This window comes from Cryptotermes secundus, unplaced genomic scaffold, assembly GCF_002891405.2.
Source record: "Cryptotermes secundus unplaced genomic scaffold, Csec_1.0 scaffold159, whole genome shotgun sequence".
NCBI classification, from domain to species: domain Eukaryota; kingdom Metazoa; phylum Arthropoda; class Insecta; order Blattodea; family Kalotermitidae; genus Cryptotermes; species Cryptotermes secundus.
The window spans coordinates 3,842,865-3,868,331 of record NW_019725416.1 but is presented as its reverse complement, the minus strand read 5'-3'; the positions used below and the strand labels follow the sequence as shown (position 1 = coordinate 3,868,331).

Below are 25,467 nucleotides of genomic sequence, written 5' to 3'. Positions count from 1 at the left end.
TCCAGTCAGGCTTGGCGGTCGGTTACAGGGTAGGAGGGAACAAATATGGTCATCATACTAAAAAAAAATACTGATCAAATATGTAGACAGCTTGGGGCACTTACATTAAAAAACTGTTTACGAAGTAAAAGAAGAAATTTGGAACGGTTCGCTAGTTCCTTGGAAAAGTTTACCAAAATATTCTCGTCTCTAGTGCAATATTCATTTTACGTTAGGAATATAAGAGAAAAAAAGAAACTTTTATGAATACTTTCTCTAAAAACAACAGTGAAGTAGGGACTCATAACTCAGCCTTACATTAATATAACAAAATCTGAAGTCACATCTACAATATTAATGTATCTGAATGTGAACTGGCCTCATACCTGTTTATTTAACGATCCTGATTCAAATGCACAGTTCAAGTAGCATGATACGTTGGCGAGAATTTATAAATTGGATTTATTTCGTGCTTAAGATAACCGCAAAAATGAATTCCACCATTTTCTTGTAAGTACCGATAACCATTTGTGGTTTGTTTCTTGCTTTCCTTTCATAAGGGAGGAAAGGCTAATAAATCATCCGCAGTGCGCGTGCGTCAGCAAGTTTCCACATTTCAACTGTTGAACAAGCAGGCAGTTTTTCATGAAGTCTGGTATAAACGTTATTGGATGAGAGAGCATCCCTATCATCACAAGTCTAACTCTCCTATAGTCAATAAGAAGTCGGGATAGCTGGGTCGGTATAACGACGAGGTGGACGGTCCGGGTTCGATTCTGGGCAGTATAACATTCTCCTTTCCTCTGCAGCGTCCAGCCCGACTCTGGGGCCCACCCAACCTCCTATCCAATGGGTACCGAGGGCTCTGTCACCTGGGATAAAGAGGCAGGGGCGTGAAGCTGACCACTCACCTCCAACTAGTGTAGAAGTCAAGAAAATGTGGATCTATACATCCACTCCCCCATACGCCTTCATGGCGTAGTGCTCAATTAGTTAAGAACAGGGGCAACTTCACCTTAAGTAAGGGGGCACGACGTATTGTAGTTGGTTCAGGGGCTATGCTGCAAGCCGGAAGGTCGCGGGTTCAAGTCCCGAAGAGGTCGTTGGATTTTTTCAATTGACCTAACCATTCCAGCCTCACTATGGCCCTGGGGTCGACTCAGCCTCCAACAGAAATGAGTACCAAGAATTAATTAAATAATTTTCCTGGGGAGTAAAGTGCAGCCGGCGCGTAAGGCTGACACCCTTACCGCCATCTTTGAGCCGATTGCCTAGATAATGTGGGAACCTCAACATCTCACAAACCTATGCGCCTTCACTGCCTCTTTAATGGATAGCTTTACTTTTACTTACTTTTTTACCATAAGTAATATATATGTAAGTAATAAGTTTTACTAAAAGAGAAAATTAATAGTAATTAACGATCCATATCGTATCTACAAAAGCAAGAAATAAATAGTCATTAGGAGTACAAGATCAGTTGGTCTGAAACACGCCGATCACCGTGGCCGCGCGGACTTCGCTCAGACAATGGGATCGTCGGTTCGAATCTCACTCGAGGCATGGATGTCTGTGCTCATTTATTCTGTATTTATGTTGTTCTGTGTGTAGGCAGCGGCTTTGCGACGGGCTGATCCCCCGTCCAAGGAGTTCTACCGACTGTGTATAGATTATGAAACTGAAAAAGCGGTCAAGGTGCACAAGGGCCATAGAGCCATAGATAGATACGTATATAGATGGGCTTTATGAACTATATCTGAACACTTCTATAGCAACAGAAACTGTACATTATCATTGGAACGTTAATAAGTAGGAGAAACTTTAAATGATATTATCTACAAAATATAAAAAATGAAATTTTAAAAACATCGTAGTGACAGTTTCCTAGCTAATCCTCAGCGACTCAATCTTCTTCACGTATCACATGATCTTTATAAACTGGATACTTAAAAATGTGGAATAACATTCATCAAACTCTGTGTCTCTTCTTTGTGATCCTGACGTTCATCCAACAACGGAGATTGGATGGTACTTACATCAAACGGCAGTGCTTAATTAAATCGATATCTCGATTCAACCGTCCGTCAGTGTTCATCAGACAAGACAAGAGCATAATACAAAGTAGATAGTTGTTTCTTCAGTACCAGGGGTGACCAAAGGTTATATAACCAGTCCTGGGACACATTATTATAATCCTTGTGATTGTGTACAGATAAAATACAGTCATAATTGTACATTGAGTTCTTTAAGTTCCACTATAAGAAACTACCTGCATGTAGCAGAGCAAATTTGATAAGCTAAAAATCGCGAAGTCCGTCAAGAAACTCGATATCTCTTAGGGAATCCGCAGGTTCATTACCGAACAGCCTCCAGATGAACTATACTCTGAGCCACATTAGTCCAATCAATATCGTCATACCCTGTCGTTTCAAAGTGCCGGACATCCCGTCAACTTCTGGAGAGAAAGTGAGTAAATCCATAAATTTTATTTGACATTATCAATCGATCATATGGATATCTCGCTCAGTTTCGTATCCAGCGGCTAGAGGATATTTATCCGTGGGATTAAACCAACCGGAGCATGAAGCTGATTACCTACAATAAACTCAAATCATCAATCACCAAATCCTACGTTAACACATTGACAAGTGTATTTTAATGAACCTAAAAACAATACAGAGGCTGTAGTCTGTTAACGTACATTACGCGCGGGCCCACAATTATCTCACTGAGCACTGAAGACAGGTGGCAGCTTCAGTCTCTTTACCTACCACAATGGATAGCTCAATGGATACAGCAACGGGCTATGGGCTGGAAGGACGAAGTTCGATTCCCGGTAGGGAAATGAGATTTTTCTTTACTTCGAAGCGGCCACCAAGCCTCCCATCCAATGGGAGCTCTTTCCTCGGGGGTAAAGCGACTAAGGCGTGAAACTGCGCGTTCACCTCCATCTAATGACGAAGTCAAGAAAAGTGAAGCTATACCTCCACGCCCCACGCGTCTTCATGGCTTAGTGCTTAATTAAGCAAGGGATAGCTTTTTTATTATTTTTTTACCTACGAGCGGCAGACACTGTTCCTACTGCTGTCTCCCAGTCTTTGTTACCATCCGCCTTCAGCGCTCAGTCAGACAGTGGCCCACGAACAAAGAAGGTCAAATTCGCAAATAAATGAAATCGGGGACTAGGTATGTGACCCACAACAAAGGCAGTTAATGCGGATCGCAGTGACAGCTGCCCTAGAGTCCCGGAAAATAAGCAGGTCGCAGTTTCGACTCCCGATGAGGTCACTTGATTTTTCAATTGACCTAATATTTCCAGCCGCACTATGACCCTGGGGTCGACGCAGCCTCTAAGAGAAATGAGTACCAGGAATCTTCTTGGGGGTAAATGGTAGCCGGCGCGTGAGGCTGACAATCTCACCCTCATCAGTGAGCCAGCCGACACTCTAGAAAATGTGGGAGCCTTGAAGTCTCACAACCTTATGGGCATTCATGGCCTGTTACACGGATAGCTTTACCCTTTTTTTTTTCAAGTTTTATCTAAATTCAATATTTGATTTCAACCCCCCAGTCTTTTCACATTCCAGTCACATTCAAACACTCTGTGCCCCTAAGCGTGCAACAACAATACGAACAGGGGCTCTAAAACATATGCCCCAGGACTCATAGTATCTGTTTCTGCTGATGTCTATACAAGACGACTGTAAGAGATACAAGGGTTACACAATCTTTTGGCCCATCAGTTAGTATTAATATTATCACTAAGAAGTAAGCGTACCTTCAAAGTACAGATGAACCAAACATTCGCCAGGCCAAACCTCAGATCTAGTTTGAAATAAAGATCAAAGGAAGATGGTCGTAACGACAACTAGCAACATGGCTATGCCGTATGAAAGAAAGATCGGCGCCAGCAGACTGTATGAATGTGTACAGCGGTGTCAGAAGCATGAACTTCAAGCATAATCTAAAACGATGCGGACACATACAACACGTTTAGGGGCATTTCAGAACTCATCAACATAATTAGATAATCAGTAACGAACAACACGGCTCGAAAATTTAATATGGAACAAAGGAAACCAGCTATTCTTTGTTATTTGGTTTCTTCACTGTATTGCTAGTTTTTATTTTTACTTGTAGGAGACGGGTAGAGCTGGGATAGCGTAGTCGGTATCTCGACTATGGGCTGGACGACCGAGGGGTAAGGGTTCGAGTACCGGTGGGGGCAAAAATGTTCATGTCTCTATGTCGTCCATGCCGGCTCTGGGACCTATTCAGCCTCCTATCCAATGGGTACAGGGGATTCTTTCTCGGGGTTAAAGCGGCCGGGGCGTGAAGCTGACCACTCAACTTCAACTAGTGCTGAGGTCAAGAAAGCCTGGGTTTATACAGCCACCCTTTACCTTACTTCGTACAAGCCCCCGCTGCTAGACAAATATGAAGTATGGCGGAATGGTAAGTCATAGATAAAAGCTGCCCTGTAACAGGCCGTGAAAGCCCATAGGATTGTGAGAGGTCGAGGCTCCCACATTTTCTAAACAATGGCGGTAAGTTCGTCAGCCTTACGATTCGGCAGCCCTTTACCCCGCAGGAATATTCCTGATACTCATTTCTGTTAGAGGCTTAGTGGACCCCAGGGCCATAATGTGGCTGGAATAATTAGGTCAGTTGAAAAATCCAATATAATAGGGACTTGAACCCGCGACCTTCCGGTTTGTAGTATAGTGTCTCAACCGACTAAGCTACCGCGTATTGCTCGGAGAGAAATATGGCAGTGTTATTTTGTTCACGATAAATCCAAGATTGACGTGGGGGCGCATCAAGAAGTAGCTATTAAAAACCCAGTAATTACCCGGCCAACATAACGAACCTTCTTTTTCTTTTTTCTACGTTCATGTAAGGAAGCAATTCAGGATCCAACTGAGAACATCAAGATTTATAATCCAGCATGTTTGTTATTAGGACAAGAGACAAGGGATACATACATAATGCTGGTGGGGAATCTTCTTGGAAGACGTGAGTTTGAAGACCGGGACCATGGAAGCATAACGCGAAGATGGATTCCCGAGAATTACATTGTGGTGCTGAGAAGTGGAAGATATCGCCCCACAATGGGTCCCGTTGGTGAACACTTATTAGTGGTTATGCTGCCACAAAACTGGTATGAATAGCGTAACCATGGAAGATTTGGCGTGAGAGACGAAAGAAATCATAACACACAATACTTATTTACTTACTTATAGAGCTGAGCCCTTCTTGAGGAGAAGCAAAATCTGCAGCTACTCAAGAATTTCCTAGCATTTTATGGAACCCGAAGGTTCATTATCGTGTTCACAAGGGCCCTCCAGTGGTCCCTATCCTGAGCCAGATCAATCCAATCACCATCATCACATCATATTTCTCTAAGATCAATTTTAATATTGTCCACCCACCTACGCCTAGGTCTTCCAAGTGGACTCTTCCTTATGGCTTTCCCACCAATATCCTATATGCATTCTTCTTCTTCCAAATTCGTGCTATATGACCTGCCCACCTCATCCTCCTTGACTTGATAATTCTAATTATACTTGGAGAAGAGTACAAGATTATAACCCACAATGGAAGATACAGTTAAAATAACCTTCGGTGTAACAGACGAATTAAAATCCTTGAGGCTGGTAGTTTCACAAGGGGAGAGAAACAGCCTTATAGGAAGAGGAAGAGATGAAAAAATAAAGAAGGGAAAAGAACAGGCCCAGTGAAAGCTGCGGCGGGAAAGTTTGGCGTGACACGCATGTCTCTGTTTCTTGGTTGCTGACTTGGAGTGAGGCCAGAGTCAATACGTAGATCTCAAACCGCCAACTCACTACCAACTGCCCGTAGTTACAACTCCGTTTTATAAACATCTGAAACCCAAAGTTGTCGCGAACTCAACAATTTGATTGAGGCCCTAGGTAAAGTTAAACAATGCTGGTTACTAATGGCGGCTATACATTGCAGTTGAATAATTGCAAGACACAAGGGTTACGTATTCAAAGATATTCTCATGGGGTTGCTGCACGTCTCCTTCAAGAATAAACATCATTTCTCTTCCCCCAAACTGTCATTCAAGGGGAGGGTTAGAAAGGGAGTATTTCGCGAATAATGAAAGATGCTTTCTATATAAGATATGAGTTTTTCAGGGAGGTGACTATGAAAAATGCTGTCTTCTGGGATATGGCGCCGTGTAAATCTTGCGTGAACCGATGTTTCGGTGGAAAATATCGCCCTGAATATGGGGGCTTACGTTTCTCCGAAACGTCGGTTCACACAAGACCTACACGGCGTCAGATCCCAGAAGACCTCGTTCTTCAAAGATGATTTCTGATTCATATATTCTAGATTTTTCTTAATTCAGGCCCATAACCTGTGCTGAATATATTCTCCACACAAAGAGTACGTTCAGAGGGCCAGTTCTTCGCAAAGTTACACTGAAATCATATTACTAATTCCACAATCACAGGCTCCCTATAGGTCTATACACGCTGTCGATCAGTCAAAGTCTGCATGTATGAAAAACAAACGAAATGTGCCGAGGAAACAGGCTTCTCTTTGTTACAACTTTCTACCCTAAGTTCCTTATTTTAAAAAAGGCTTATGAGATCATCTTGCTGTCTGTGTGTCTGTGTATCCCTCACTATCGCTACAACGGTTCGGTACACAGTTTCCCGTTGCAACGAATATACACGCAACAATAGAAGAACTGTTGTACGCGGTGTTTTCTATGTTGTCCGTGTCATATCAAATACTCAGCATGTAGTAAACGGAAAGTAGGCGATTGGTTCTTACCGTGCTTGTCTTAGACCTACTTGTGGACCTACACACTTATTCGCTTGCAACAAAATGGCTGCTAGAGTTCATAGGCCGCTCAAAATCATAGCATTTAATGCAAATGGCTCTATGAGTTCAGTAAACAGCTGCAAGACTTACATACAGATGTGATTTTGCTTTCGGAGAGACATCCCAAACCATATGAGAGGTTCTATATAGTGGAAAAGGAAGAATTTTCGATAACATAGTGGCAGTGCGGCAGGTTTTCTCCGAGCACTTCGATTTCCCCTGCCAATTCTCATTCCACCGACTGTTCCACATTCATAATCTATCATCCGGGGCTGGTACAATAGGCCAATTAGTGGCCGACGTACCAAGTGGACTCAGTCTCACACCACCAAAAAAAAACAAAACATACTCTCCTCTCACTACGTCGCTCTTAGGACCAAATATTTTCCTGAGAAATTTGTTTTCATTCACTTGTAACCTACGCCCTTCTTTCGAAATAGATTACCACTTTTCAGGTCCACATAAAACAAGTTGTAAAGATATTACTTTTCGTAAGAAGCTCTGCGCTTATGCGTGTACAACAAGGTTCCTGGACTTAATTTCTCCCATGACAATCTAATAACATTACAGGCTGCCACTGTTCAACAGCGGAGAGATGAGGTGAGTGAGGCTGTGTTTCCGCGTAACCACTGCGGCCCTATTACATAAGTTACTGTTCTCATTCGAGACTGTTCTTTAATCTATGCTTTCTAGCAGAGAACTAACGACTTCTAATTTTAAAAACATTGCTTCAAGGCTCGTTAAGTGAGTGAAAGTTTATCTTAGGATACAATATTAATGTAGGTTTCACAGCAAGAGACACCTGGTCTCTACGTTTAAACTGGTCGATTGACCTTAATCTACGTATTATTGGTCTTGCGGAAGAAAAATGGATAGACTGAAACATTCATATAGGTCAATTTAAAGCACACAGGCGGGCAAGCCTGTAGGTCTCTAGATCCACGAGGCAGGCATTGTAAGGCCCAACATTTACTTTCAAGTCCNGAAATGAGTACCAGGAATCTTCCTGCGGGGAAGAGAACGACAGGCGCGTAACCCTGACAACCTCACCGCCATCATTGATGCAACTGTCTATAAAATGTGGAGTCTCGAACTCTCACAACCTTATGGGACTTCACGGCCTGTTACAAGAATAGATTTACCTTTTACCTGAAAGGGTTCTGATGACGGTGCAGGACACAAGGGATATCGCCCAGTGTGACTGGAGTGAGCTCTTTCTAAGGGACCCAAGAGAGTAGGTATATCCCACTTCCCCACCTCTGAGGACGGAAACAGACAGATCCAGTCTCCGAAACGTTTTTTTATTTAAAATACCGGACGACGAAGTTCAAAAACTCAATAATTGTGAGCGTAATAAATTCTGTATTCCATTCTGTACATAATTTCATACGTGTATTCATTTAGGGGAGAAGTTCAATTTGAGCCAATATTTGACAGAAACATATCAAAATTCAATTCTTCTGACAATTCTTAATGTGTATCAAATATGTTGAGCTTATCAAGGGCTCAATCAACGCTGTTGTTATTATGTTTTATAACTACTACTACAGCCCTTTCTTAGAGCTTGGCCGCTTTTTAGGTTTCTTGATCTTTTTACATAGTCGGTAATGTTCCTTGGAAGGGGGATCAGCCAGTCACAAGGCCTTTACCTGCACACAGAACAACACAAACACCGAAAAAACGCACACAGACATCCAAGTCTCGAGTGGGATTCAAACCCACGATCCCAGTGTTTGAGAGGGCGAAGACAGTTCATGCCTTAGACCGCGTGATCACTGTGGTCTGAGTTCCTTAACTTCTAGCACGTCATAATTTTATTACTGGAATGGATTCAATATTTTCTTTCATAACGCTTTCAGGTTTGTTTATTCTCGAAGCGATGAGCTGCAAGGTGAAGCCAACAGACCAATTCATTAACTTGGTAGCATATGAGAAGTCGGGACCGCTGGCATCAATGTTGGAACCGAAACGTAAACAGTACAGAGGCGATGGCCGACCTTACCTATATCAATCCTCTTTTTTTTTTAGTCCAATTCATGCCTCCTTTCTGCCATGGTACCCCTTGCTTTTGAGACCGTCTGGGGGAAGGGGAGCAAGTCCTGCTCATTCACTGACCTGCGACATTAGGTGAGATGGGTGCTCTCAATTTCCGATATCCAGTGGGGCGTGTTTCAGGCCCGGCTTTGCCCATGTACGAGATGAGAAAATTCCCGAGACGCCCCAGAAAACAATTACGGTTCTTCATAGGCCTTTCTTAGAAAACAAGATATATGAGTTGCACTACATAACAGCTTGACTGTCTAGGCCTATGCATATACGCATGGTGTATATAGGGCAAAGTCCTTTTATAAAGGTAACGTGGCAGAGTTCATGTATTTGGGAACGACAGTAACAATTCACGATATGATTTCTATATGTAATAATACAAATGTTGTCGTGAATGCAAAAATTTATTTGGTTGTAGATCTTTGTCTTTTCTTCCTCTACACTACATGTTTCGGCCGTAACTGGCCATCATCAGGTGTATTTTTCACTACGTAGCTGTCACACTGCACACAGTCCAAAATCTAAAACATCAGCCTGTCAGTTTTGTTTTAAAATCTCACCAACACACGCTCGTCAATTTGATATTAGAATTACAGTTTAAAATTTAAAATTTCTAAAATTTAAAGTTTTAAACACGAGGGGCACGGGCTCTGTGTCTACATGTGCTGCAGCTGCTGTTTCTTGTTTTCAGCGCCGTTCATGTATTATTCTGTGCAGGCTCCCTGTGTGTGTGTGTGTGTCACTGCTCATCTTTAATAATTTTGTATTGTAATATATTAAAATATACACAAAACTTTAATTTCGCCTGTAGTCTTATACGGAGGGGACACGCGGTAGCGTAGTTGTTTGAAGCACTATGCTACAAGCCGGAAGACCGTGGGTTCGANCGCGGTAGCGTAGTTGTTTGAAGCACTATGCTACAAGCCGGAAGGTCGAGGGTTCGGTTCCCGATGAGATAACTGGATTTCTTCAATTAACCTAATCCTACCAGCCGCACTATGGCCTTGGGGATGACTTAGCCTCTAACAGAAATGAGTATCAGGAATCTTCCAGGGGGTAAAGGGCGGCCGGCGCGTAAGGCTGACAACCTTACCGCCATCTGTGAGCGAATTGTCTAGAAGATGTGGAAGCCTCGACGTCTCACAACCCTATGAATCTTCACGGCCTGTTACAGGGATAGCTTTACCTTGCCTTGTACGGGAGTGAAACTTGGTATCTCATATTAAGTGAAGACCACAGGCTAAGGGTGTTTGAGAAACGGGTACTGAAGATAATATTTGTACTTAAGACGGACGAAATAATAGCAGGCTGTAGAAAAATTCATAATGAGTTGCTTCATAACTTCTACCCCTCCCCAAGTATTATCACAATGATCAAGAAGGGGAGGACACGTAGCATACGTGGGACAGAAGATGAGTTTTGGTAGGAAAATTTCTAGCAAAGAAACCACTGGGAAGATCAGGAGGTAGATGGGAGGAGTAAGTTAAAATGGATTTTAGAGGAATTGGATGGTTGTATTGACTGGATCCATCTGGCTCGGGAAAGAGATCAAAGGCGGGCTACTGGGTACAGCGTCATGAGCTGTCATGAAGTTGGGAACTTCTTGTATGGCTGGCTTCTCAAGAAGGACTCAGTTCCAGGGAGTTGTTTACGTCGTCAGTTAGTACGTATGCATGGCTACGCATATGTGTGTGTGTGTGTGCGTGCGTGCGGTTTGCGATTACGTGAGAGTTCGTTGGTAATTAGATAGAAGATATCACTGACAATTTCAGGTTCACATTTTTCCTCCATTACTGCTATGGGAGACTAAACGGTACTAACATTTCACCTACTGAAAGCATAACATTAACTATATATTTACCACTTATTTTAACGATACAGAAAACAATGTGTTTATGTGTCTGTATAATTCTTTGAGCCGGTCACGGTAGCCGAGAGGTCTAAGGAACGAAGTGTTTTCGGAAGCCGGGATCGTGGGTTCGAATCCCACACAAGGCATGTATGCTTGGTGTGTGTATGTGTTTATTCTGTTTGTGTTGTCCTGTGTTTAGCTAGAGGCCTTGGGACGAGCTGATCCCTCGCCCAGGGAGTTCTATCGTCTGTAAAATGATCAAAATGAAAAATAAAAATAACCTCGACACCGCAAGATAAAAGAGGAACGGATTAAGTAAGTATAATTATCTTAATAATCGGTAATTATTTATCCAGACAGTTTTAACTGACTTGTCTTGGTAATGGTAGCGCAGTAAACTTATGTTATCTGCGAGACACGAACGGAATTTTAAACAGTATTTATATGAATTTCAGGCTGCAAGGTTTGTAATGTGATGTTGCTATCCGTGATACAAATTACTGAATTACAGGCAGTGTAGCTGAATACAACATTGCGAATATATTGCATACTTCGGGAATCTGACATTGAAATTTCAACTTATTGTAACTTTTTCATATTTTCGTGTTACTGATCTTTGACTATTAACAACGTAAAGTTGTCCCTAGGCGTACGGGGGAGTGGATGTATAGATCCATATTTTCTTCACCTCGACACTACCAGGAGGTGAGTGGTCAGCTTCACGCTACGGCCACTTTACCACCGTGGATAGAGCCCCTGGTACCCATTGGATAAGAGGTTGGGTGAACCCCACAGCCGGTCTGGATGACGTGGAGAAGAGAAAATTCTTGACCCTACTGCGACTCGAACTGCGACCCCTCGGTCGTCCAGCCCGTAGCCAGTCGCTATCTCGACTACGTCATCCCCGTATCCGCAGAACCCATCTGCAAGTCCTTACGGTAAGAGACGCACTCTCGTCAATGAGTCCAATGAATTTTCGACTAATTTCATGAATGGTTTGTCTAGACGCCTTTCAGGGCGCTGCTTCTCAACCACCAGAAACGCACTAAGACGAGGTATCAATCACTGTGAAGTATGGATCAGTTGTACTGTGCCTCCATTAACAACAGCCCCTCCACATTGCCTCACGTGAAAGAATCAATAACGCAAGGGCTCACAGTGTAACACACTATGACATTCATTTGCGTTCAAACAATTCACAGAACAGACTAAACTTGAAGAGATTTGTTACAATTCCCGACAGTTAGTATTCGCACGCTTAACAGCCTTCTATATGCCTAAATTTAGTTTCAAACTCGTAGAATTTAAAATAAAAATTTATTTAACGCATTGTTAATCAGTCGGTGGTCCGCGAACCGTCACAGATATCTTCTTAATGTATAAGAAGTGTGCGTGTGTGTGTGTGTTGAACACTGCACCCATTTTCGTATCTCTCATTTATGGCGTCTGACAAGTGACAAGTGTGTTGTCCTGTGTTTAGGTAGAGGCCTTGCGACGAGCTGATCACCCGTCCAAGGAGTCCTACCGTCTGTAAAATGATCAATGAAACTGAGACATCAGCCCTATGCACCAAAGTGGGAGCGAAGAGGAAGAAACAAAATACTGAGGTTATGTACATTTTAAGAACACTGATTTTATAGGAAAAACTAATTGTCTAATTTCTTTTGATACGACACGGACCGCATAGAAAATTACGCCTCCAACAATTCTTCGTTGCAGCGGGATTGTTGTGTTAACTTATTATCTAGCAACGATAGGGGGAATCATAGACCCTCAGACACTAGCGTCCAACAATTCTTCCATTGTTGCATGTATTCGTTGCCTAGGAACGAAAGGAAGGATATATTTTACCAAGCCGTTGCTTGGCAACAATAGTAAGGCTACACATACAGGCACATAGACTGATGGGAGGGATTTATGTAATATGATACTGAGATGGGCTCAGATGCCATGCATGCGTACAAAATTTCATAAAGATTGCTTCAGGCACTCAAAGTTATTAGGGGGGGGGATTCACAGACGCACAGATAATATAGTGATCGCATAAGCAGTCTGCAGCCACCTGCTCATGCTGGTTCCTCGCACGCGGATTTTTCTACCCTGAAGATGGAGGCGATACGATCCTCCGAAACGTCGGTTCACACAAGATCTAAACTGCGCCACATCCCAGAAGAAGGTATTCTTCTTGTTCATGTTTTACTACAAATATGTGGCTTCACAAACACACGCACGGACCAAAATGGCCCAAGCGGAAACTCTTCTGACTTGTATCTGGGAAATAACCGCTTCGAATCTCGGCAGAGATCATCCAAATTATCATCAGTGACTATTTTGTGGTTATCCTCAGTTTCACTGGGCTGATACCGGAAAATGCCTTGTCATACGCTCCTCCCCTCCCCCCCCCCCCACACACAATCCTTTCAATCCCACCGATTCCGAATTATTATTATTATTATTTTAAAAGAAATAACTGGCCGAACACTGTGGCCGCGCCGTCTAAGGCATGAACCGTCTAGCCCACTAGAACACTGGGCGTGTAGTACACTTGCATGCACGTTTATTCTGCGTTTGTGTTGTTCTGTGTGTAGGTAGTGGTCCTGAAACGGGCTGATCCCCCGTCCGAGGAGTCCTACAGACTGTGTATAGGATTAAGAACCTGAAAAAGCGGTCAATGTCCAAAGGGCTGTACAGCCATAGGGAGAGAGAGAGAGAGAGAGACAGATAAAAAATAATTAAAAGATTTGATATTTTTATTAATCAGTTTTATTGGTTTTCTAAGAACTCCCTTATTGTTCGCTGGTACTTTTTGTTCTTATTGTCCTTAAGCTTTTCTTTGTCGTGTAAGGTGGAAATTTCAATTTTCCACTGTTCTTAAACTGGCCCCGTGGGTGTTCTATTTACGCTTTTCTTTGTCCGAAATGCAATTATCTGTATTTACACTATGCTGTGTCTGTAATTGGCCTTGTGGCTCTTAACTTGGCACATAAATAATAATGAACTGAACTGAATTAGTAGTAGTAGTAGTAGTAGTAGTAGTAGTAGTAGTAGTAGTAACAGTGACAGTAGTAGTAGCCAGTAATTTTCTACTTCCTGTCCAATGGGTATCGTAGGCCTTAAACTCGAGTCACGTTAATTTACTTGAGGATTGGATTTTTGGATTTTATATTCCAAATACTGGATTAAAATTTTGTGACGAACAGCTTTTATCCTGTAGACATGGATAGACTATTGTCCTCAACAGCAAATGTTGACAACTTAACTGTGGAAAGCTACACAATTGAGATATATCAGTTCTCCTTTCTCTCCGCCCCACAGATTGCGAACTAAATCGTAACCTTTCAATGAACCACATCACATACATTAGATATATTCTCTATATAATACATCTAATGAAAATTTCTGTGGCACTTCTAAGGCTTTTCACATTATATGCATACGAATCGTTTAATGGGGACATGGCGGCAGAGACCTACATAGGAATAGTGTTGAATTGGGCCCGCATCTTCCGCGGGCGGGTAGGGGGGGGGCCTGGAGTTCATATGTCATAAATCTATGAGACTACCCGGATTAGGGTGTTACAGCATCTCTTGGAGGAGCCGGGTTAGTTATGAGTATAGCCACTAGGCTACAGGCTGGATAACTGAGAAATTGGGATTCGATTCCCGGTAGACGTAAGATATTTTTCTGATATCCATAACGTCGAGATATTGTATGGAAACCACCAAACCTCCTATACAATGGGTACCCGGGGCTGTTTCCTCTGGGGGTAAAGAGGGGTGTAAATCTGACCACACACCTCCGTCTATTGCAGGGTCAAATGGTGCAACTATACCCCCATTCCCATATACGTCTTCCTGGCGTGATGCTTAATTAATTACGCCTAGGGTTAACTTTACTTTGACTTTATCTGCATTCCTTTGTATTGAAAACAGGTCATCGTAAGTCATTGCTACCACATTCTAGTTAATGACTGTATCATCATCCATAGTTCTGCCAGCACTTGCAACAGCACAGTTGAATAGGAATGCTTTTATGCTTCTAGACTGTGGGTTTCATTCTGCAGGTAAGTACCGACAATCAGAAGATAACGGCTGTCTACAACTTCCGAAATGAGTCCGTAACCTTACCCCAACTTTTTCCTCTGTATCTTATTGACCCACATCCCAACTTGATTCACTTTGAACCCGATGATCGTGGCAGCCGGTGTCTCCGGAACGTCAGTAGTCATCATAAGGCAGACGACCGCAATCTAAATAAACCATAACCTTGAAATATCTAGTTAAACGCTTCTACGGAAATAAAATTTGAGGTTTCCACGGCGGTTCACGCTGGTTCATCTTTCGCGGATTTCTTATACCCTGAAGATGGAGGCAATACATTCCTCCGAAACATGGGTTAACAAAACATCTACACAGCGCCACATCCAAGAAGACGGCATTTTTCACTTGTACGGAACTTTCAGCGAGAATAGCACGAATAAGATTCCAGTTAGAAAGTAATAACTAAACTGTATCAAATAAAAACGGACATCATGGGACGTTTAGACGGTACATAATTCGTAATACGAATACGAAATGCACCTTACAGTGTGTTCCTGTTCAGCTACTTTCCGTTCCTACCGTCTGTATTGCTCGTAACGTTACGGGTCTTACAGGAACGCAGTAAGTGAGGTGCCCAATTCTACTGTATTCAAGTCCCACTATGTCAGCCCGAAGATCCAAACACGTCACACAGCGAGCAAGGGAAATGAGAGAAGAAGACAGATGAGTCAAGCATCAGAGAGAGACAGAAAAAGCCGGAATAATGAAGGAGGGTCAAAAAAGGAATGCGAAGATATAGAGAGTGAAACTTGGGCGTTCAGCCAAATGTTTAAGAGAAGAGAGGGGGGAACTATGGTTAGTTCCATGTTTTCTCTTTTTCTTTTCAAGATAATTTTTTTTTTTTTTAATTGAACGAGGGGTAGACGAAATACGAGAAATTCAATTATCCTTACCTGCTGATGGGACGATATTCCGTTCCCGTAGGATGCCAGATCCAGGCAGAAAATCCTGTCATTCCCTTACGGACAACACGACTGTCCTTTTCGTTTCCTTTCTACAACAATATTTACTCACACGCACTCACACAACAACTGCCTCATCAGCCACAGTGAACAGACAGTCAATGATGAAGAAAAACAAAGACATCACTTGGTTTTTCATATATATTAAGATTTACAGTCGCCAAGACTTGGTGCAATGAATAAATAAACAAAAAAACAGCACCATATTTTCCAGCATCTTTAATTCTAAGCGGCAGATTTGCTTGTTTTTATTTTTTTCAACGCTCGGGACGGGATTGCACTAAAACGCGTGCGGCTATCTTCCAACACGACTCCACGACGAACTGACACGTACTGTTGAGAGGGGGCAAGTTATGTCGGTAGATTCCTCCGGCCACCCCCGCTATATCCCCCATATCGAGCGGTGAGCAAACGTGTGTCGAACTACTGCTCTCTCTCACTCTGTCTCTCTGTCTCTCCATAAGCCCCGCCTCTCAATTCTGCACATAGCACACACGGATTTTGAACTAGCGAGGAAGGGTTACGCGCCAATGGGAGGAGCTACCAACAACCACCGTGTCCCTTCACGTCTCCGCTGACCTACTTTCTGTACACCCAACCTACCCTGCTACATATCCCAGCCTCCCACACATACATAGACACACGCACACACGCGTACACACACACACTCACCTTCCTTTTACCACCTAAAACTTGTTCATTCAGAACCAAAATGCTATAAAACAGAGACGGCCAATGCCATGCATACGGTAAACACTATGTATAAGGCATGTCAAATGCGCCAGTGTTTTCTTGCAGTTTTAGAGTGGCTCATGTCGCAATAACACACTTCAGCACTTTATTACAGTTCTTAACTAACAATGTTTATGGTTCGACACAGAAACAAAAACTTTTCTTCTGAAACCAACTTCAATTTGTCAACAATCTACAATGCAATTTCTTTCTAAATTAAGGAAATAGCGCCATAAAAAATTGTTTTCATTATGGACGGTAATATTTTAAAATTTTCTAGCATAGAACTCTTTCCGTACTATTGAACTGGGCCAGTAGGCTGTGTATGCACATAGGCTCAAGGTTAAGCTTCGATAGACACACCCCCTTTTCGGTAGTTGGAAACAGCGTTGGAAATTGATTAATTTCTAGTTTCTTCCCTTCCTTCCTTCTCTCTCTCTCTCTCTCTCTCTCTCTCTCTCCATGGTCGACCAAAATAATTAGTCCGCACACGTGTATTAACGGCTGGTCCCAACTTTTTTTTTTCCTTGGCACCACAGCCCCAGTGGGCCTAGGCCTACCTCCATGAACGTCTCCGTTCACTTCGGTTTTTCTAGATCTTACACATACGGTAGGACTCCTTGGGCGGGTGATCAGCTCGCCGCAAGGCCTCTACCTATAGACGAACACAGAAAACGCACACAAACATCCATGCCCTGAGTGGGATTCGAACCCACGATCCCGGCTTCCGAGCGAGCGAAGACAGTGCATGCCTTAGACCGCTCGGCTACGCTGATTTCAACTACTCCCATGAATATTCCTTCCCAGACACAATACATGGAGCACATTAAGGGATAGTTCAGTCGGACTGGGCTATGAGCTTCATAATCGAGGAATCGTGGTTCGATTCTCATCATTAATAATGATCTTTCCATTTCTCACAGCGTCAAGACCAGACCTAGGACCCACCCAGCCTTCTGTCCTATAACTATCAGGTGCTTTTTCTCCCGGGAGTAACGCGGCTGGAGCTTGAAGCTAGCCAATCACCTCTATCTAGTGCCGAGATTATGAATATGAAGAGCTACACTTATTTCCTCCGAACAGCACAGTGATTCATTAATTAGCCTAAGCATATGGGAGAAGTCATACCTTCAGACCTAACTATACAGAGAGATAAAATTATATAAGATACACAAAAAATAAATATTTAAGCGTACAATTTTCATTTAGGAGCCGGGATAGCTCAGTCGGTATAGCGACTGGCTACGGGCTGCACGACCGAGAGGTCGGATTTCGCGTCCCGGTAGGGTCAAGAATTTTCTCTTCTCCAAGACGTCCAGACTGACTCTGGGGTCCACTCAACTTCCTATCCGAAGGGTACTGGGGGTACCCCGGGGGTAAAGCTGACCACTCATCTCTAACTAATGCTGAGGACAAGAAAACGTGAATATATAAATCCACTCCCCCATACGCCTTCATGGCGTAGTGCTTAATTAGTTAAGCACAAGGACAATTGTTTTTACCTTTTTACAATTTTCATTTAAAGGCCTATTATCAGAAACAGAGAGGCCTACATTTTCCGGGAAAGAAGGTTTAAGCAATATCCACGTTCCGTCTTAGACAGGTGTCAGCGGAAGTTACATCTGCAGCCGTGGACGTTATCGTCGGACCGGTTCTGATCCCTCACCGTGCAACATGATTTGCAACCATCAGTTTGTTTCTCTTCATCAGGGCGCCCTGTGCATAACGTCGATCACAACTGCCGTAATAAGGGCAAACGCAATAGTAAAACATAAGTAAACATTTCACAGGTACACATTTTCCGCTATAAGGGAGCGTAGAATTATCCACGGAAGTACACCATAGGGCACATAGAAAATACACGAGATAAACATAGAAATTCACAATGTGAGGTTTCTATATTGGGGTCCTTTGTTATTTTAAGTAGTTTTCAAACTGGGAAAGCTTCTTAGTGCAACATTTCTAAAAATTCACAACAGTATAGAGCCAGATTTTGTCCGATTACATCAGGGTTCGTTATACGAGGGGTTACTATAGTAACAAAAGTTTCCATAAATTAAAGAAACAGGCTATGCTTTCTAGAAGCCGGAAGGTCGCGGGGTTGATTCCCGATTAGGCCATCGGATTTTTAAATTTACATAATCCTTCCAGCAGCACTATGATCCTGGTTTTGACTTCGCCTCTAACAGAAATGAGTACCAAGAATCTTCCTGGGGGGTAAAGGGCGGCCGGCGCGTAAGACTGAAAACCTCGCCGCCCGACCCTGGCTGCTGTGTCATGACTGTTCTATGCCTTTCCTCCATTATCTTCAAGTTATATTAAAAAAATACATAATAGGCATATAACAGGCGCACACGTACTATTTAATAAAACTTGCATGTGTTTTTACAAATGTATATTGTAGTACTAAATTTCAAATCCTTCATTTAAAGACACTGATTATTGCCCACCTCAGAAATTTGCTTGATGACACCTGGTAGCTACTTCTAATAGTATGAATAAAAATGACAGCTTCACAGTGAACTACGTATCAGACCCTGACACAGAATTTTATAGACACTGAATCAGCTACTTCAAAATGTATTCGTGACGCAGTGAGACAACACGTTCAATATGTAACCGTTTCTTATCTTTCAGCAAGCGATCCTAAATCACAGTCGTAATTTTTAGGACCGAACTGTACAGGTTATACGTACACTGCATGCTTTGGTGCGTAACATGGCAGTCTGTATAGTGACGGGCTACAGGCTGGATGCCCAGGTTTCCATTCTCGGCAGGGGCAAAGTTTTTCTCTTCTCCAAAGCTCCCAAACCGCTCTGAGGCCTACCCACCCTTCTATCAACACGTATCGGGGGCTATTTTCTCCGGAGTAAGGCTACTGGGCATGACCGCCTCTATGGTCTAGTGGTCAGCGTTCATGGCTACAGATCCAGACGTCCGGCTATCAGATTTTTTCTGAGAAGTAGTGGGTCTGGAACGGGGTCCACACAGCATCGTGATGAAAACTGAGGAGCTATTTCAAGGAAATAGCGGCTCCGGTCTAGAAAACCGAAATTAACGGCCGTGGGGATTCGTTGCGCTGACCACGCGACACCCTCTATCGCCGACAAGCTGCGGTCGCTCGGTCGGTATAGTTCGCTTGCGGACTAAAATCACGGAGTAAGGCTGCTGGGAATTTAAGCTGACCGCTCTACCGCCGAGATAAAGAATGTTGGAGCCATCCCTCCACTCCCCATGCTTCTTCATGGCAAAATGCTTAATTAATTAAGCACAGGGACAACTTTAACTTTTACTTGAGTAACACACCGAACAGGGCCGTACCATAGCTCAGGCGGTTAATCGCCGGCTTCCCACAACGGCGGTCCGCGTTCGACCTCGAGTCAGGTCATATGGAATTTGTGGTGGACAAAGTGGCACTTGCGTAGGTTTTCTCCGAATACTTCGGTTTCCCCCTGCCAATTTGCATTCCACCAATTGCTCCACAATCATCATCTACCATCCGGTATTGGTAGAATCGGCCACTTAGTAGCGGACGCACGAATGGACTCAGTCTCACCCCATGAGAAAAATAATAATAAAAAGTATAAAATGATGTACCAACAGAGTGAGTTAGCCTACAATGTAATGCAGTTTTATTGAAAGCCTATTACAGAAGTTTCTGTTCCTAATTACGTGAAGTATTGCACTGCCGCTGGACTGAAGCCAAACGATGGATTCTGCTTTATACGTAGACTTCAGCGTAGGTGGTATAAAAATATAAAATGGATCTTAGATAATCAAGGTGTGGATTGGATTAATCTAAATCATAATTGGAGCCAGCTGAGGGAGGTTGTTATCACTGTAGTAGATATTCATGTTCCATATAAGGCAGGCGATTTCTTGATCAGCGGAAATGTATTCTCTTCCATGGAGTTAATTCGTTTCCGATATACGAACGAGTTTAAACACCAACGAGTACAAATTACTTTCAAAATCTATGAGCATGAAACTTCGTCTTTGGAGTTCGTTAACACACAACAGTCCGAAATTCAGACGCCTACGTAAGTGGAATAAAATGTATCAGTGTCCTAATAAAGAAATGCTCGTACTGCGTCGTGTATTCAAATTAAGAGTAGCCACTGTGATCATACTGAGCCGGGATAGCGACTGGCTATGGGATGGACGACAGAGGGGTCGGAGTTCGAGACCCGGTGAGGCAACAATTTTGTCTTTTCCACGTCGTCCAGACCGGCTCTGAGGCCCACCCAGCCTCCTATTTAATGGGTAACACGGGACCATTCACCGGGTGTAAAGCAGCCGGGACGTGAAGCTGACCATTCACGTCTAACTAGTGCCGAAATCAGGAAATATGGATCTACAAATCCACTCTCCCATACGTATTCATGACGTAGTGCTTAATTAGTTAAGCACAGGGACAACTTTACGTTACTGAAACAGAAGCTGAGACGACGGTTTCTGTAAGGGTTTCCTACTCCCTGTTTTTGGATGACTTCATACATTGTTTTTCTAAGATGGAGAAGCTCGTATTTCACACTCCAAAGAAGGTATCAAAGGAAACGTATTTTCCCTTTCTTTCTCGCAGTAATAATTTATGAAATATTACATCATCTTCAGTAAAGACAATACGCATCAGAAATAAAAGGGGTAGTGCCTGAGACTTTTCAAACACTCAGGCCAGTGCCATCCTGCATCTATGTTATATAGCTTTAATATTACGTCATTTCTTGTCTCGTGTGAAAGATAAGGGATGATGAGATGAAGCGGGGAAGAGAGAAGGGGGGGGGGAGAAACACAAGAAAAATGTTAGACGCAGACGCGCCATGAAAATGGCGTAATGATATTCCTGTGAGATGTCTCGCGGTAGCTGCAAATAGGCCTATACTTCCAGTTAGGTTCCGGCCATCAGTTCTCTGTTTTTTCCAGACAGCGCTGTGTTTGCAGGGTCTGTTATAGCAACTGTGTGTGTTTGTGTGTGTAATACAGACAACGGAACACTTCACATTCTTGACGGTTAGGTTCTCAGTGCGGAGCCTCGTTATCTTGAGGTTCGTAGTGCACTTCCTGTCTTTCCCAGAATATGCTAGAAAAGTTCCTTATAACAGGTCTCGTCCATTTCCTTCCACAGTTATTTTTTGTATTGTTTTACTCACGGGGTGAGACTGAGTCCACTTGGTACTGAGGCCACTGTTTGGGATACTGTACCAGCGACAGATGATAGGTGAGGGTGACTGTGGAGCAATTGGTGGAATGAAGATTGGCAGGGGAAACCGAAGTACTCTGAGAAAACCTGCCACAGTGCCACTTTGTCCACCACAAATCCAACATAACCTGACCCGGGCTCGAACCCGGACCGCCGCGGTGGGAACTCAGCGACTAATCGCTTGAGCTGTGGCACGGCTCTTATCACTTTTAAGTCATCATTTACAATGATCCTAAACATTGAAGTCGATATCCTATTTGTATGTAACTGAAACGTTAAGGTTAAACAAGGCCGCGCCATAGCTCAAGCGGTTAGTCACTGGCTTCCCACCGCGGCGGCCCGGGTTCGAGCCCGGGGTCTGGTCACGTGGGATTTGTGGTGGACAAAGTGGCATTGGGGCAGGTTTTCTCCGAGTGCTTCGGTTTCCCCTGCCAATCTTCATTCCACCAATTGCTCCACAATCACCCTCACCTATCACCTGGGGCTGGTACAATAGGCCAGAAGTGGCCGCTATACAAGGGACTTAGTCCCACCCCACTAGCAATAAAAAAAGGTTAAGCAATATAAGAAAGTGAATGGGAATGTTGTGCGACAAGAGCAATAAAAAGCGGATTGTTATATAAGCTACATCTATTCGCGTAGTTTTCCACTTCTCCCATTGGAGCCACGTGGAAAGAGTAGTTACATGGTAGGGATTTTTCTAAACCAATTGTCCTAGCTTAACTGCAACCACGACTAATATACAGCACATACGTGGGAATACTCAAGCAGCTGTTAATGTTACATCTGAAATTTTCAGGGCGGATGAAGTTGATAAAGTCTTCTAGGGCTATTGTCCTTGTCAGGTAAAAATGAAACGTCTGTAGTTTTTAAGAACCGATACGACTGAGAGCCCAAGAAGATTTTATCAACTGATAAATTTAATCGAAATATTGTTACAGTAAAAATTTTTGTAATTTGGTATGGTTATTTTTTTTTTCATTTCAATAATAAATTATGTTTATTGCAGTTGACAAATATTTACATATTCTAGCATGCGACGCTAACCATTAACCTAGTGCAGAAGGTTAAGAAAGGTTGGAGCTATAACATCACAAGAAGGCCAAGGCACGCACTGGCCTGCAATGCCAATCCTTTGAGTTTATGTCAGATTGTAGTGCTGCCAGAAAATTTACAACTTTTGTTCTGAAAACTGAACTTGTATTAAGTAGGTATATGTTAAAATTATGTTACAATGACTACTTCTGGGATGCACAGAACTTTCCATAACTACAGCTGTGCGAACCTCATATCATACATAATGTTACGATGAATATAATATTTTTATTGCCCTTGGAGAGTCACTGCTTAAGTAAGCTGGTCACACATGAGACTAGATCTACACTTTCCATTCACATACCCAGTAGTTAAAACTACTGATCACAATGACCTCACGGTCTGAGGCATGAACCGTCTTCGCCCGCTCGAACACTGGGATCGTGAGTTCGAATTCCAATGGAGGCATAGATGTCTGTGTGCGTTTATTCTGTGTGTAGATAGCAGCCTTACGATGGGCTGATCTCCCGCCCAAGGAGTCCTACCGACTGTGTATAGCATCATAAACCTGAAAAAGCGGCCAAGGTCCAAAGGGTTGTAGAGCCATAGAGACAGAGTGTGTATTGAAATTGTGAACATATGTTGCCTATTATTGCCGAGTAGTTTATGTTTTGGGGATAAACCGCAGCGCTGCTCTGTTCTTTGCGTGTTTCTACGGAACTCTGTTTGTGGTGTTCGTCAAAGCAATTAAAATAATGGTCGCAAAGGAAGAAATAAACAAGATTAAGTATTAAAAATAATAAAATAAGACAGAAAGAAAGATAAAAAGGAAGACAAACAAAACATGACTTGAAAGAAATAAAATAACGAAGGATAGGAGGAGAGATGGAAGGAAAAAACAAAGAAAACGCAGCATACAAAGAAAGATATGATAACATGAACCTGAATATTTGTATTTGATTTCCAACGAATTTTGAGAAATACGAGCTTCAAGGTTTGCCAGTTTCCGGAAATTTGTGAAATTATAAACAGTGACGTCCTTTTTATTTCAAAGAGCACTGAGGATAGACGAAACGCAGAACTTACGAAGCATAGACCTACTGCACAATCTTCTCCCTTGTGGTAGAGCCTGCACAACGTTCTCACAAGCGTGCGTGTCCAATTCAAAACTCATTGCCATAGTTACAGCCACAGCGCGGCATGATTAACATCACGAAGTAATGGGAGCGGGTCTGTGGACATGGCGCACTGACAGCTGTTCAAAGCAGATCCTGCTTCCATATTCAAGATGACGCGAACCAGTACACCAGCCCGACATTCCTGCATCTTTACGTGACGCTACTATCCGTCCCTGAATCCCGTGCTCTTTATAATTTGCAAAGTTAAACTTAACTCATTTCCGCACAGCGAAATGCAATTTTATCCAATTTACTGATATTTTTTCGAGAGTAAAATTTTGTCGTTATATTGTCGTTCACAAATATTTACACTTTAATATTTTCGAAGGATTTATTATTTATTTATATTATTATTACTAGTAGTAGTAGTAGTAGAAATAGTGAGAGATGGGATAGCGCAGCCGGTATAGCGGTAGGCTATGAGCTGGACGACTTAGGGGTCGGAGTTCGTGTCCCAGTGGGAGAAAAAGTTTTCACTTTTCCATGTCGTCCAGACCGGCTCTGGGGCCCACCCAGCCTCCTATCCAATGGGTGTCGGTAGCTCTTTCCCCGGGGGTAAAGCAGCCGGAGGGTGAAGCTGACCACTCACCTCCAACTACTACCTAGGTCAAGAAAACGTGAGTCTCTATATATTCACTCCCCCATATACATTCATGGCGTTGTGCTTAGTTAAGGACAGGGATAACTTTACCTTTAACTTGGCAGCAGTAGTAGTAGTAGTAGTAGTAGTAGTAGTAGTAGTAGTAGTAGTAGTAGTAACAAAGGAAGAACAGAAGCGGAGTAGATGACAACTTGGTAGCTGGTTACAATTGTTATGCGGGACTTCAGAGATTCATTGTACTTGCATGACAGGACGCGCGCAAAGTAACGAGGAGGAGTATGAGACTAAAATAAACAAACTCCGTGGCCTGTATTCTGCAAGCGAAGTATGCCGACCGAGCGACCGCCGCTTGTCGGCGAAGTTAATGTCAACTTTTGAGGATAGAGAGTGTCGCGTGGTCAGCGCAACGGATCCCCACGGCCGTGAATCTCAGTTTTCTAAACCGAAGGAGAAATATGAGACTACATAAGAAAATTTTTTGATAGGCCATGGAACAAACTAAGCATCTAGACAGCCTTAAGGTACACTGTAGGCCAAGTTCTTTCATTTCTTGCTCCAGACGTGATTGTCATTATTCTACTTCTCCGTTCTGAGACGGAAGAAAGTGTGAACCAAGTTGAAGCACTGGCGACGAGAGTTTCGATATGTCCTCACGCGCTACTAGAAGAATGTTTGTCTCTCGGATTCCAAACAGAATATCTGACAATACAGAAGCGTGTACTCTTAACTCCAGCAAGTAAATGGCAAAGACTTCGGCTATCATTGTGCCCACCATACTGTGAACAACATGGGTTTTAATCACATTTATTATGCATAATCTGCAGTGTCTGCAATAAATGTATGTACGCGGCAAGTATAGGTTCCTGAATAAGATATGCTCAGTGTTGTAATTCATATACGTACTCGTTCAATTTTCATTTAGCT

General features: G+C 43.0%; 1 protein-coding gene across 3 annotated transcripts in view; it reads right to left on the bottom strand.

The window, feature by feature from the left end:
* Positions 1–25,467, bottom strand: part of LOC111863320 — a 1,149,828-nt gene that overhangs the window by 680,143 nt on the left and 444,218 nt on the right. The window contains exon 1 of one of the 3 annotated variants that reach the window (XM_033751008.1): positions 15,729–16,108. The exons of the other annotated variants lie outside the window; for them this stretch is intronic. The gene's annotated coding sequence lies outside the window, so the exon portion shown is untranslated. Of the gene's footprint in view, positions 1–15,728; positions 16,109–25,467 lie in introns of those variants that run through there. 3 annotated transcript variants of the gene reach the window in all.